The following is a 14,733-nucleotide window of genomic DNA, read 5'->3' as shown; positions in this document are numbered from 1 at the left end:
ATGTCAGATCAACAAACACAGGCATCTCTCTTATTTATATTATTTTTTTTCTCCACAAACAGCTTTTTATATCTCCTGACCCAAAATAAGCCCAGCCAGCTGCGGTGCCATGTCAAACAGTAATTACTCTATATAAGGCTGGCCAAATGGGAATATTTGTGGGCCAGAGGCCTGGAATTATTTTAGGACCTACACAAACTTTCTCTGGGAGTGGTGAGAGGAGCTGTGGGCACTGTGGTGCACCTAAGGAACCAGCAGACACCAGAGGGGTTTTTTTCCTGGGTTTTTTCCTGCTTGTTCCAAGCCTCACCAGGTGACAGGAAGTGACTTTGCCAAATTTCAGCTCAAGGGAAAAGGAAAAAAAAAACCCAAAAAGTAGAAGTGAGAGTTGTTTACTCCTCCATAAAAGAGGCTTCACTCTGTGGCAGCTTTGGGGATTCTCCCTCTGGGAATTCCTGCCAAACCACACCAAATCATGTGGCAGAGGAGAAACAAGACCCTTGGAATATTTCATTATGCTGGGAGGAAACAAAAAATAATTAAAAAAAAAATAAATCAAGCCTTCTAGAATCCCAGAATGAGTTGGAAAGAACCTTAAAGCTCCTCCAGCTCCATGGACAGAACACCTTCCACTATCCCAGGGTGTTCAGAGCTTCATCCAACCCAAGGATTCACTTCGAGTCCTAATCTTTTGGCAATATTTTGGCAATATTTCGGCTCCCTGAAGCCCTGCTGCTGAGAAAAGGGAGGAGAAGTCCCTAAATCCCAACTCCCTCATCCTCCCAAACCTGCAGGAACCTCCATCCTGTCACCTTGGCCATGCCTGGTAGGAGGGTGGGGAATCTCCGTGGGGAATCCTAGAGAGGTTCAGTGTTTGAGACCTCAAAACCTCAACGTTTTTGAGAGTTCTGAGCTCAAAAACCTCAACGTTTTTCAGAGTTCTGAGCTCAAAAACCCTGCAGGAATTCGTGGCACCTTCCCACCTTCCAAAATATCCCTCCTCCTCCTCCTCCTGCCATGGGGAAACAGGGTGGAAAAGGAAAGTGGTTCAGCAAGCAGGAACAGAGCAAATTCAAAATACAGCCAGAGGGGCTTGAAGCAAATATCCAGACTGTCCTAAACTCTGTTTACTGCCCAAATCCTGCAGAAATTCCTGTTTTTTTCAGGGAGTTCTTCCTGTATCAGAATTTTGGGATTAAACTCAGCCCATCCTGCAGGTCCCAGGAGGGAGATGCTGCTCAAATCCATCCCAAGGCACCGAAATGCAGGTGGGTTTTTGCTGGAAGGGCTAGGAGAAAATGACAGCATCTGCCTGGCATGAAATTCCCATCCTTCATTAAGGACTTCAGAAATAAATCCAGGTTTCTGAGCAGGGTGGTGGGTGGCAAATAAAATAGAGTTTTTAATGATCTCAGTGAAACTCGAGTTTGTTTTCCACTTAATGTGGATTTTTTGCACCCAGGAATTTCATGGGATGAAGGAATGATTTGGGTTGGAAGGAATTTTATGGAATTGTGGAATGATTTGGGTTGGAAGAGTCCTTAAAGATTATCCAGTTCCTCAATTTCAAGTGAAAAATTGGTTGCTGTAACCATGAGGCAGCAATAGATTTGTGTGATCTATCACAATACAAATATATCAGAGTTAAAACGTTCCTGGGCTCTTAATTATGAGTTAATTCCCAACAAAACTCATCCCTCCAGGTGACTGATGGAGCATCTCACCTCTGCACAGCTCCTCCTTGGCTGCTGGGCATTGGGAAGGAGGAGTTTTTCTGTGGAATTCCCAAAAGGGATTTCACCAGCACTGCAGACCCTGGAAAAGAAGGAAATTCGTGGTGGAATTAGAAAGGATCTCCAGATTTTCCTCAGGTGTTAATGGCTGGAGAGCCCAGCTCTGGTCACCTGCTGGGAGTGGCCTCAATGGGAATATTTCCCTTAGTTTTTCCTCTTTGGATATCCATGATTCCAAAACCTTCCTCTGAACATAACCAAGGTGAACACAACACAGAAATGACAGGATAATTGCAGAAAACTGTGGAAAACAAATCCACCTAGCCTGTATTCTGCAGGGTGGCTTTATAACGCTGGGATTTATTCCTTCTCCCTCAATCCACCACCAATTCAGAGAAAATGGATTTAAACTCAATTAAATATTGTGTCTGGTTTGTTATTAACACCTCCTGAACAGTGCTGAACCCTCACTTTGTGCCACAACCCAGATTAAGGGGACAATAAAGAACTGGCAGCTAAATTCAGAATTAAACCCCAAACCCTAAACCCAGCAGGCAAACCCCAAATTCTTCCCAAGCTCCCCCAGCCCCAAAATGCTCCCAGCAGAGTTTAGCTGAGAGCTGTGACAGATGGCTGCTCCTGCAGCACCTCTGTACAAATATTGTACTCTGCAAATACTCATCAGCTCCTGGCTGCCACAACCGTGTCAGGTGAGATCATCACCACCTCCCCTAATTTCCCTGATAAGTAGGCTGAGACAGGAGGGTGGAGAGCATTGTCTAAACGGAATCACTGAGGAACAATGAGAACAGTCCATGCAGAGCTTTTTTTCTTTTTTTTTTTTTTCCTTAGTTCTTATTTTTTTTTCTTGTTTAATTCGAAAAAAAATGAAATCTTTGGGATGGTTTGACTCGGTGCCAGCTGAAGTTGGAGGGCATGAAAAAAAAGCAAACAAACAATGGGTTTCAGCTCACACCATAACTAATGAAGCATTTGTGTTACACTAAAGTGGGGCTTAGCTTAAGTATCCATTTTTAACTCTCAGCTGAAGTGAAAACATTAATTCATGCAAATCAATGTTCCCTAAACAATAATTTTCCTCTAGAACATTTCTTCTTCTTCTTTTTTTTTTTTTTTTAAACATAAACTCTTATCTAACAGAACCCATTTTCGAGGATTATATCTGCAGAGTTCAGCAATTAGCTCTGTAAATTGTTTTCCTTGAGTGCAGGGAAGGTTCCATTACACAGTGAAATATAAAGTGTATTCTATAGGCCATGAAAACCTCTCCTGGAAAGATGATTATCCTTCAAAAAGCCTGGGATAAAGGCCAGCTTTCCAGGAAGAACTCAGATTTTATTTGTACACCCGAAGATTCCTCTTTATTTTTAGCAAGCATCCACACTGCCAGCCCGTTTTTGGGAGTTTTGAAAGGTAATTGTTTATATGGAACACCCACAGGCTGTGTTTTCCCTCAAACACAGCAAGAAAAATCCAATCTGAGGGATGAAGAAGCAAATGGGAAAGGGATGCACGGAAAGAGGGAAGGGTTGTGCATCAAAGAGCCAAAAAAAGGCAGGAAATGGCACTTTGGATGCTGCTGGAGGTGAGGATGAGGATGGAGAGGTTACACCTCACCTGCCTGCAAATCCAGAAAAAACTCAGAGGAGCCACAGAGCTTTGGAGGAAAACAGTGCAGAGGGTGGGAAAGATGGCTGGAAGGCACCTGAACCATCACTAAAATAATAGTTAATCTAAAATGGGAATCTGCTGTATCCTCATGAGCCTGAAGATCCTCAGGATTAGAGATTCCAGAACCTCACTGAGCTGCAGCACTCTCCCAGGTTTGGGGTTCCTCCTCCCCTAAATCCAACCAGAACTTCCCTTAATCCTGAGATACCAATGAAATAAAACTCCTGGTGCACACACGAGGTGATGCTGAGCACACAAAAAGGCAAATTGCCCAGAAGAAAATCCAGGAATTCTAACTCCTCATCTTCCCTGGTGCCAGTGGGACCAAAGAGCCTTTGGTGATGCCCCAGAGGATAGAAGGAGAAGGAAAACTCCTCCTGGAGAACATTCCCACAGGGTCTCAGCCCCGCTGATCCAATCTGGTGACCCCCAGAGCTTCCACCATTTCCACCAGTGACCTACATCTGCAAACCAGCTCAGAGCAGCTCCACATCCCACCTCCATTTACCCCAAACCCATCGCATTGAACGCTGTCACTTCTCCTCCCCATGCCAACGCACAGCCGCTCAGGAGACAGACACACTGCCATCCTCCCAGCTGGGAATGCTGCTCTGCAGGGCTGCTGGATGCTGCACAAACTGTCTGTGTTTGTGTCGCCCCTCTCAGATGGCAGGCTGCCCACCAAACTGCTGATTAGCGCTCGCCCTGGGCTAGCGAGGCAAGGCGGTGGTGTGTTTGGAGCAGCAAAGGGCACAACAATAGAAATGTCATCCGTTCTGCGAGAAGCTCTGGCAGGGTTTTGCATCTTGCTCCTCTCGTGGATGTGCCCAAAAGGAGCGTGAGGAGTTGAGGGAGGAAGGCAGGAATGGGTTTGCCACTCCTTGCTGGCTGCCAGAATGCTTTGGGCAGCTCTGGGTGCCTTGTTAGCATCCCCAGGACCATCCCAAGGTGGCACATTATCCATGAACACCCTGAGAATATATATATAAATATATAAATAGATAAATAGATAAATATATAAATGTATAAATATATATATTTATATACATATATATAATATTATTTATATATATTATATATATTACATTATCCATGAACACCCCTGAGAATATAGATATATTTATATATATAGTACATATTACATTATATAATGTAATATATATTACGTTATACATATATATTATATATATTACATTATCCATGAATACCCCTGAGAAAATAGATATATTTACATATATATATATAGTATGTATTATATATAGTAGTATATATGTAGTATGTAATATATATTACATTATATATATATATATATATATATATATATATATATATAATATATATTACATTATCCATGCACACCCTTGGGAATATATATAATTATATATATATTATATATTACATTATATAATGTAATATATATGACTCTCTCTCTCTCTCTATATATATATATAAAATATATATATTATTTTATCCATGCACACCCCTGGGAAATATATATATACATATATATATTTATATAGAGAGAGCTCATTTTTTTGCTCACCAGCAGCACTGAGGCACAAGCACAGTGCCTGGCACAGCTCAGGACATGATCTGTACCTGGAAAGGATGGCATTCAGCCCTGGGTGGGCACTGCTTGGGCAACATCCCTGCTGGCAGGGCAAGGCTGCAGCAATCCCCAGCAGCTCCAGGGGAGAATGGGCTCAGGACACTGGGATTGGGAATATCAGCACCATTCCCAAAGAGAGAACCCACCCAGTTGGGTTAGGGATGAGCTGGAGGGAAGCCAGGCTGATCCTGGCTCACTGTCAGCCACAGGACATCCCAGACACAGCTTGGGACAGCCAAGGGGGTTCTGAATATTGCCTGGACAAGTCCTGCTGAAGATTTCAGCACAGAATAGCCTGGGGTGGAAAGGACCTCAAAGGTGACCTTGCTCCACACCCAGGGACACCTCTGGGTGCTCAGAGCTCCACCCAGCCTGGCCTTGGTTACAGAAAATATATAAAAGGGTACTGAAAAAATATAAAAGGATATATAAAAAAGAAAGGCAAAAATCATCAGGCATCACCACAACACTCTCCCCACTCTGCTCCTGAGCCACAAATCTGCCAGGGATGCAGAAAGAAGGGCAAAAAAGAAGGAAAGAGGCATCAAAAGAGAGACAAAGGCAGGGAAGGGAATTCTGCAGGTGAGCAGAGAACATCCTGCATGGTGAGCTCAGAGCAGCCCAGGGCACCAGAGACAAACTGCACTGAGGTCACATCTGGACACATCCTGGAGCATCCATGGATCTCACAGGTCTTTCTCTCCAGTTTCTGTTCTGTTCCCACACCAGGAACCAAGGTAAAAAATATACATGGTACAGGTAAACCCCTCAGCTCCTCTGTGCCAATTAACCCCAAAGTGCAAACAAAGCTCTCAGCACTCAGGGATCTCCCAACACTTCCCTCCTAGAGCAAACCCAACAGTTTTCTGCACACTTGGTATAAATTCACCACAAAATGCTTCATCCTGGCTACTTATTAATGTATTATTAAGTATTCATAATTATTTATTTGACTGTATTATTGATAATATTAATATTTGTATTTCTATTATTTGTTTGCCTGAGGTTTGATGTTCACAGCAAGCACACCAACCCCTTGGATGAACTGTTCCCACCTCTGTTTCTGAGCAAGGTTCCTTCTCTGGGATGCTCCTCACTGCTCTGGACAACCTCACTGCATCTCCATTTCTTGATTTCAGTCTTGGGTCAATGCTGGAACCACTCAGAGCAAAACTCCAGAGGGTTTCTCCTAAGGAGGTTATGTAGAATGTCACTTGGCATAAGTTCCTGTTTGAAAGTGGAAGGGGTTTGATTCTTAGTTGTGCTAATGAAAAATCAGAAAAGATATTTTGTATTTCTGCTATTTAAGGGGAGCCCTGAACTTTTCCTCAGTCATGCCCTTCTGCTGTTGCATATTCCTCATAAATTCATATTTACAATACCTTCTGTTACCAATTTCTTTTATTTCTGAGAACAGAAACTGCTCAAAATGCCTTTGTTTGGTTAGCAGTTTCCAGATGCATTAAACTTCTCTTACATAAGAGGATTTGTACTTTACATTAAAGTTTTCAGGGGAGAGATATTTAAAAGATTATGAAATATGCTTGCAGAAAGAATAAAAAAAAAAGAATGTTGGAACATATCCATCAATATTTCAATATAAATTGTTGCAGCACCAGAATTACACGGTGCAATTATCTCCCAGAATGTATAGCTCCTAGCACTGATCTTTATGTTCAACAGGAAAAAAAAATGGTTTAATACATCACAAATGAATGTTCATTAAGTTGTTGGGGAAAATTCTGTCATAATTGAATAATGAAACGACTGCACCTTGAGCATCTGTTTAAAAACTCTCTGCTGCTCTGACTGGATCAGCACAATGGGTCTTTTATGGGGGATTTTTACCAGAACTAATCTTTGGATAAAATCAGTTTTTTCCTGACTAATGACCGCAGATCTGATTTGGATTCTTCCATGCTGTACATGGAATATTGAACAATGTATAAAATCAGGTTTTTTTCTGAATGATGACCACAGATCTGATTTGGATTCTTCCATGCTGTACATGGAATATTGAACAATGTATAAAATCAGTTTTTTACTGACTAATGACCACAGATCTGATTTGGAATCTTCCATGCTGTACATGGAATATTGAACCAAAATCAGTGCTACTTTTGATCCCTGAGGGTTCCTTCCAACTCAGATATTCTATGAGAGCTGAGCTGAGCTGCACAAGTGGCTCCAGGAGAGCATTTTGTAGAAGCACTTGGGTTTCTCTCACGTTTTGTTTTCTTAAGGAAATTAGTGGCGATTCTGCTAATATGTCACAGAATCAATAAGAAGAAGAAGAAGAAGATAAAATAAGAATGATAATGATAATAATAATAACAAAAAATAATGATAATGATAATAATAACATAAAAATAATGATAATGATAATGATAATAATAATAATAATAATAATATTTCCCCCTATATTCTGCCTTTTTAGAAGCAGCTCTGACCCCCTGATCCTCCCACTTCCCCAGGATTTCAGTGGCTCAGCCAGGCTGGGATTCCACCCCGTGGCCCATTTCCTCCCCCTGTCTATTTAAGAGGACAAACAGGGCAGGTCTTGCAATGGCAATGGGGGACACGAGCAGCGCCCCAGCCAAACCCCCCACTGCCAGCCCCTGAGCATCTGAGGGTGCAGCCAGGGGCAGGATGGCTGTTCCCTGGCTGTAAATATGCAAAGTTCCCCCCTGGAGCACAAAGGCAGCAGTTTTACGCTGCTGTAGATCACGGGCCATGGATAATCAGCTCCCTATTCACTGCCCCGGCGCTGCGGAAGCGCAATCAGGAAAGCATTATGAGCAAAAAAACCTGCCCTGCAGGGATAGACTTGCTTTAATAATGTTTATGACTTGTCCATATTGTAGTTATGTCTGGAAGTTGATTCCTTGGGTTTTCCCACCCTTCCCCCCCCCCCACTACTCCCAGCCCCCAAAAGACAATTTGCAAGCAGGATGCTCCACCAGGAGAAAGGGGGGAAACTCTCCTCCCTCCAGGCTTGAGATTTCAGCCACAAATATCACTTGGTTTTTTACTCTTTTTCCTAACCTCACCTTTTCCTGGAGCGCCTGGTTCAAAACCAAGCCCGTGATTCAAGAATTAACAGGTTTGGCTTCAAAAATTGCAATTCTTAGGTCAGGTGTTGCCCTCCTGTCCTGAAAACCAGCTCAGATTGATGCCACAAGCAGCAAAAATGGGAGAAAACCATTGGAGATTTCCCCCAGTACCTGCCAGGCTCACAATTTTCCCTGATTCTGTTCAAAGCCATCCATCTCAGTCACCCAAATCCATCCCAGGAAACAAATCCCAGAGAGGAGCCAATCTGCAGAGCAATTGCAGGGAGAAAACCCAGGCAGAGATTTGCTTCATCTCCACACTCCCAGACAGGTTCTGCAGCAGGAATCTGCTGGCTTTGCCTTCCCTGAGTTATTCCACTGGGATTTCACCTCTCCCTTCTGCAAAACCTGCCCCAAAACCTCCCAATCTCCTTTCAAGTCACCAAATCCCAAAGTTTAATTGTGGCAGGTAAAGGTGATGGCAAAGGCATGCAGTGAAACGGAACCTCCAGGGAGGAAGAGACACGAGAATTCCTAAATTCCAGGAATTTCCTGGGTGTTTTGCTGCTGTAAGGCAGGAAAACCCCAAGCACCTCTGACTCTGTGGTGCCTCTGCTGGGATGCAGAGCTGGCTGAACCCAAGATAACTCCAATCCTAAATTCCAGACACATCCCTGGCCAGGGGGACAAACCAGCCCCTCCAAAACACAGCACAGCCCTTTGGGCCACAAACACCCCAAAAATCAGCCAAGGCCAGCTGGATCATCCTGGCACCCTACCCAAATGTGTGTTTGGGCTCCCCAAATCCCAATCTGGATTTTTACAAAAATCCTCAGTTGTGCACAAACACCGCAGAGGTCAGCCCCAAAAGGAGAAATTGGGATTTTATCCTTGGCTTTGGGTTTTTTTTCCTGGCCCTGCAGGGAGATGGAGCAGAGGAACTCCTTGCAAAGGCTCTGCTGAGCTCTCAGGGATGGAGGGCAGGTGGAGGTGAGCATCTGTGCCTCCCAGCTGCTCCGAGCTTTGTTCTGTTTTACACTCTAAGGTTCCTCTAAAAGACAAAAATCAACAAGGCAGTCGTGTTTCACTCTCCCTATTTGCCTAACAAGAAAAGCCCCCGAAAGCCACAAGGTTTCCTTTTTTATTTACCTCTTTCATCTTTGCTTATTTTTCCTCTGGTGAAAAAGTAACCCAAGCTTGGCTCAGTATAAACCCAGGCAGAAAACAAAAAACCCTCTTGAATTCCTCTTCATTATAAATGGATTGTCAATGTGTTAAATAAATCAGTGAAAATGGAAATCCAAAAATAAATAGCCATCCTGCTGTTGCTATGACAACTCAAATTTTTTACCTGGACAGAGATTTTTCTGTTTCACAGTTCGGAATCGCTGAAAAGGAGGGTCACATTTTAAAATGTTTTAATTTTTTAAAAAATCCTGGCACATTTCACCACCTACCCCCCAACACACACACAGACACACACACACACACAGAAAAAAAAAGGATTATTTTTGGTTACTTTTTAGCAAATGCAGGGAAAGATCAAAGAGAAGAGCTATTTTTCACTGCAGACAGGAGAAAGGAGCCACATTCCATTTCCAGAGCTCAGAAAGGACAGAGAGCACGAAATATTACAGCCAGATTTCCAGGCTTTCCTGTGGCCCTGCCATGCAAAAGGCGTGTGAGATTAACATATCTTAAAAACGTATTTTTCCTCACATATTGAGGCATTTTTACCGAGGTAAAAAGCAGCAGAAAGTAAATATTTTGCAATTTGTGGGATGGTTGGTGTCAGTGAAATCAGTGTTTGAATGACCCAGACTGCAAAAGAATTCTTACAAGGCCTTAAAATGGGAGAAATCAACCCAATCCCCCCAAAATCCATGAGAAAAAGCTCAAAGCACTGAAAAAAAATCATATTTTGCAGTGGAAATAACTCCTAGGTGTGATGGGAAGGAACATTCTGGGGTGGGAAATTGAGGGGAATTTCCTGGGACTCCCTGGATCAGCCCAGCAATGTCACAGGAAGGGCTTTTTATTCCATTTTTACCTGCTCGAAATAATCTACTTGGGATCTGCTTGTCTGGAGCCTGGTGGGTGGATGATTCACAGAGCAGAGAACACCTTCATCTCTTGGCTGGCAGACAGGCAAGAAGCCTTTCCTTCACCCCAAGAGGTAACAAAAAAAAAAAAAAAACCAGCCAAAAAATACTTTAAAAGTTCAGAAATTCAAAAAGGCAGAAAAAAAAAACAACTTAAAAATAGCATCCCTTTGGTTTGGTTTCCATTGGCCAATTTCTTTGTTAAACAAGATGGATTTTCCAAATGTTGACCAAAAATATTTTCTACGATTCGAAACTTAGTGATTTGTTAAAAAACAAACAAACAAACAAACAAAAAACCAACAAAAAACCAAACCCAAATAAACCAACAAACAAACCCCAAACCATTCAGAGTTGGGGGTAAGGAGGAAGGAGAACAATCCCAGGGAAGAATCTCCACAAATCAACCTTTTCCACCCAAAAATCCCTTTTGTCACAAAACCTCTTGACTTGCACTCAATGCAATGAATTCATCTTGGTCAAAATCCAGCCTTGATGGCAAGAAAATGCTAAATATGCCCCAAATCAGACAATAAAGTGATAAATTCTCATGGAATCATCCACAATATCCCAGCCTAGCTTAAATAGATTTTCCAATTAAATGTAGCTTTGTATATAATATAATATATATAATAGAATGTATATAATATAATATATATAATAGAATGTATATAATATAATATATATAATAGAATGTATATAATATAATATATAATAGAATAAATATAATATAATATATAATAGAATGTATATAATATAATATATAATAGAATGTATATAATATAATATATAATAGAATAAATATAATATAATATATAATAGAATAAATATAATATTATATATAATAGAATAAATATAATATTATATATAATAGAATTTATATAATATTATATATAATAGAATTAATATAATATAATATAATATAATAGAATTAATATAATATAATATAATAAATATATATTTTTCCCCCAGCCTCCCAGCCTCTGTTTTTTATGGCTCTAACACACATATGCACACAAACAGGGACTGGGAAAAAGTGCTCCAAACAAATCCTGGTGTTTGCATCCTGCCTTGCCCGAGAAGCAAAGCAGACTGTTCAAGCAGCAGCCGCTGAAAGCAAGCATTCAATTCTCCTCAGAGGCTCGTTTTCCTCTAAATGGGCCTCTCAGACTCACTGACAACTCTTAGCTGCCTGAGAAAAAAAAAAAAAAAAAAACTGGAATAGAAAAAAAAAAAAAGAGGAAAAAAAAAAAAAAAAGAACCTATTTTCCAGTGCAAAGTAATCCCTGCTCCATTGCCATGGCACCAGACATCCGTCTCTTTCTTTCATTGACCAGACGAGGTCCTCCTCAGCCTCTAGCTCCTTTTTTTTTTTAAAAAAAAAAAAATATAGATTTTTTTTTTTTGTTGTTGGTGCGTGTGTGTTTGTGTGTGCAACCCTGGATTTGTTTCCTCGGTAGGAGAAGGAGTCATTAAAGTATTAGTTGGGGTTGGGTGGTTCTTTGGGGTGAGGAGAGAGGTTTGTGAGGCTTTGTTGTCATGATCCCAAAACTGAGGGTTTTCCCTCTGCAAGGTTGGGATTAAATAAAATAAAATAAAATAAAATAAAATACAATAAAAAGGAAGATGCAGCTTGGAAAACCCGATTTGCAGGCTGGGAGTTGAATCCCTCCTGAAAAAAAACTGTGATTTCTTCAAGGTATTGTGAGCGTCGGTGAAATAAAGGAGGAGGACAATGTGATCTCTTTTGAAGTTCAGGGCAGTTTGCATGGCAGGATTGTGCCCTGGCTGAGGAGCTGCCTGCAGACTGCAGCAGGATAGAAAAAGAGGATAAAAACAAAACAAAAAGCGGTGACTGAGACAGAGTAAAATGAAAAAAAAATAGAGAAAAGCAATAAAAAATAAATATATTCATTTATACACACACTCAAAGACATAGCAGTGCCAAAAACACACAGAGCTTACCAAAACCACCTGAACCTGCCCCTTTTGTTTTATTATTACAGCCTCTATCCTCTCCTGCTGCCCAAGCTGAGCAAATCCAGCCCAATTCCAGCTTTTTTGGGTGAACACCTTGACACAGAAGTGCTGCCTGATGACTCAGCAGCTGTTGCTCTCCTTTCTCACTGCATGGGGTTGGTTGAAAGGACACCTCTGGCTGCATCCCTGCCTCTGGGAAGCTGGAATTCTCCCTGGCTCTGTGGGATGGGGGATGCTGCAGGTGCCTGAGGGGATTTATTTTGGGGAATGATTCAGCACCTTGGCAGGATGTGGCTCTGGGGTGACTGGAAAACGTGTGCAGGACATGAGTAATTCTCATTTTTCTGAGAAAACCTGATGGGTTTTGTAGGGACAACAAAGGGAACATCTCCAGTGCCATTTCTGCTGCTCTTTCCTCAAGAACAACCCCAAATAACCACCCAGCCCTGAGGAGACACATGGCTCTGAGCTGCCTAATTCCACGCCTCACCTTAAACTTCACCCAAAAAATCCATTTCCAGTGGCATCCACCGGCCAGGGCAGGAGGAGGGAGGGGAGAGGCAGGAATGCTGCTCAGGGCACAGCCTGGCACGGCACAGCTCCTCCCAGCAGCACATTGATCCCCCTGGCTCCTGCAGCCTGATCAATTCTGCATCCAGCGCAGAGCCACAGGGAATTTATTGCTGCTCACCGAGCTCCCAGCAGAAAGGGAGGTGGAGCAGCAGGCAGAGCAGTTTTTGCCTCATTCCTGCCCATGCTGCTGCCCCGGGAGGTGTTGGGCAGCTGATTGCAGAGCAGGTCCAGCTCAGGGTGACAGGGATGTCCCTGGCATGGTGGCATTGCCCACAGGCACCCTTTGGCCCAGATTTTGGCATTTCCACTGCCAGGCACGGCAAGAGGGAAGTGAGAAGGAGGAGCAGAGGGGTGAGGTGGCTTCAAACATGACATCATCTCATCGCCCTGAACCCAAACCACTGATCAACCCTCGGCTGGTTCCTCCCAGCCAAGCCAGGGGGACACTTCTGGGGGGACAGAGTTACCTTGCAGCATTCTGGATGCTCTGGCACTCCAAAATCATTAAATCTCATCTCCTGCTGCATTAAATAAGGAAAAGGTGACACAACTGTGAACCCAACTCCTGTCTGACACCTCCCTGAGTGACAGGAGAGCACAGAGAGCCAGGAGAAACCTCCTCCTTCTCCACTGCAGGGTCAGCAATTCCTAAACCCCCAGGAAACACAGGGAACTCTGCAATTCCAGAAGATTCCAGGCTCTGGGAAGATCCTCTGGCTCATTTTACACCAACAGTGCACCTGACATCCATGTTGAATCTCCAGCACCTCATGCAACCAAGAACTGAGCTCAGGAGGGACAAAAACAGAGAAAAAAACTCTTCATCCCAGATGAAGAAAAAATTTCTTCATCCCCAAAAAAGATGGGCAGCAGGAAGGGAATGTTGCTTCCTTAAGCTGGGAAGGGGAAAAATTGTGAGATCTTTTAGTTTTCTCTTCCACCCGACCCCAGTTTGTAATTTAACACCTTCCCCAGAATATTTTCCTGCCTCCTTTAAAACATCTGGGCAGAGGTTATGAACTCCAGGGTGGTTGCTGCTGCAAGGAGGAAGGGAATACCAAGGAGAGAGATGGCAAATGTTGGGCAATTAGTGAGCAACACGTTTGGAGCTTAATGACCTTTCTGATCAGGTTCAGTTTCTGGAAGGTGGAGCTGGACATGGATAGAAATTTGAAATAAAATCTCTGTATATCCTGAAAAATGCTGCAATAATTCCAGGGCAGGGGTTGCAAACCTGATCTCCCTTTCTCACCCCACATTCCATCGTGGATTTGCTCTCAGCAAGCAGGATCATCCACAGGATCATCCACCCTGTAGGATTTTTTTTTTAAATTTTTCATGTTGTCTACTCCTGCCTCCCACAGCTTCTCCTGAGGATATCTGCGATTGGCTCCTTCCCACCAGGATTTTTACACAGAAAAATAAAACATAAAGCATCTCACATTTCACACCTTGACCTCTCCCAAACACAAATGAGTCCTCTCAGTACACAAAACACACTAAAAATCGAGTCAGGTCAAATATATCTCCACACAGAGCACATTTCACACCGGGGTGAATCCAAACCACACCAAAATCCCATCCTGCTCCGTCACTCCAAAAACCTCTTCCAACCAGGATGATGAAAACGATCCGATTTGCCCAAATCCCATTGTCTGTATCCAATTCCACAGACAACCAGAAGAGGGGGATCACATACAGGACTGACCAAAAGGTGACTTCAGCACCAGAAGCTGTTTGCCTTTAAAAAGGTTTTTTTTTTATTAATTTAAATCTGCCCTTTCCCCACTCCAATTCCCACTGGTGACAGGGGAAAAAAAAAAAAATTCCCCTCCTCTCCAAGAATCCCAAGTGAACAAAGCTGCAGTCAGCGAGGTGAGGTGGTAACAGGGTAATTTATGGTGGTTTTAGGAGGAAAAGTGTGGGTTTAAGTGAAACCACACTAATTTAAAAGGGGGGAAAAAAATGTAGTTCCTGAGAAAAAGTAATAC

The 14,733-nt window shown here is 42.6% G+C and overlaps 1 protein-coding gene across 4 annotated transcripts in view; it reads right to left on the bottom strand.

Annotated features, from left to right (window-relative positions):
• The window catches only part of LOC146427502 (uncharacterized), a 91,585-nt gene extending 85,092 nt beyond the window's left edge, over positions 1-6,493 (bottom strand). Inside the window, exons 1-2 of one of the 4 annotated variants that reach the window (XR_014856379.1) lie at positions 6,090-6,493; positions 1,725-1,815 (exon numbers count right to left, since the gene is read on the bottom strand). The gene's annotated coding sequence lies outside the window, so the exon portion shown is untranslated. The remainder of the gene's footprint in view (positions 1-1,724; positions 1,816-6,089) is intronic. The other 3 variants (XM_085081739.1, XM_085081738.1, XM_085081740.1) reach the window with 3 other exon arrangements.
• Between the last annotated feature and the right edge of the window lie 8,240 nt (positions 6,494-14,733).

This window comes from Lichenostomus cassidix, chromosome 24 (genome assembly GCF_008360975.1).
Source record: "Lichenostomus cassidix isolate B80296 chromosome 24, HeHo_3.0, whole genome shotgun sequence".
Classification (NCBI taxonomy): Eukaryota; Metazoa; Chordata; class Aves; order Passeriformes; family Meliphagidae; genus Lichenostomus; species Lichenostomus cassidix.
This window is presented reverse-complemented; position numbering and strand designations above follow the sequence as displayed.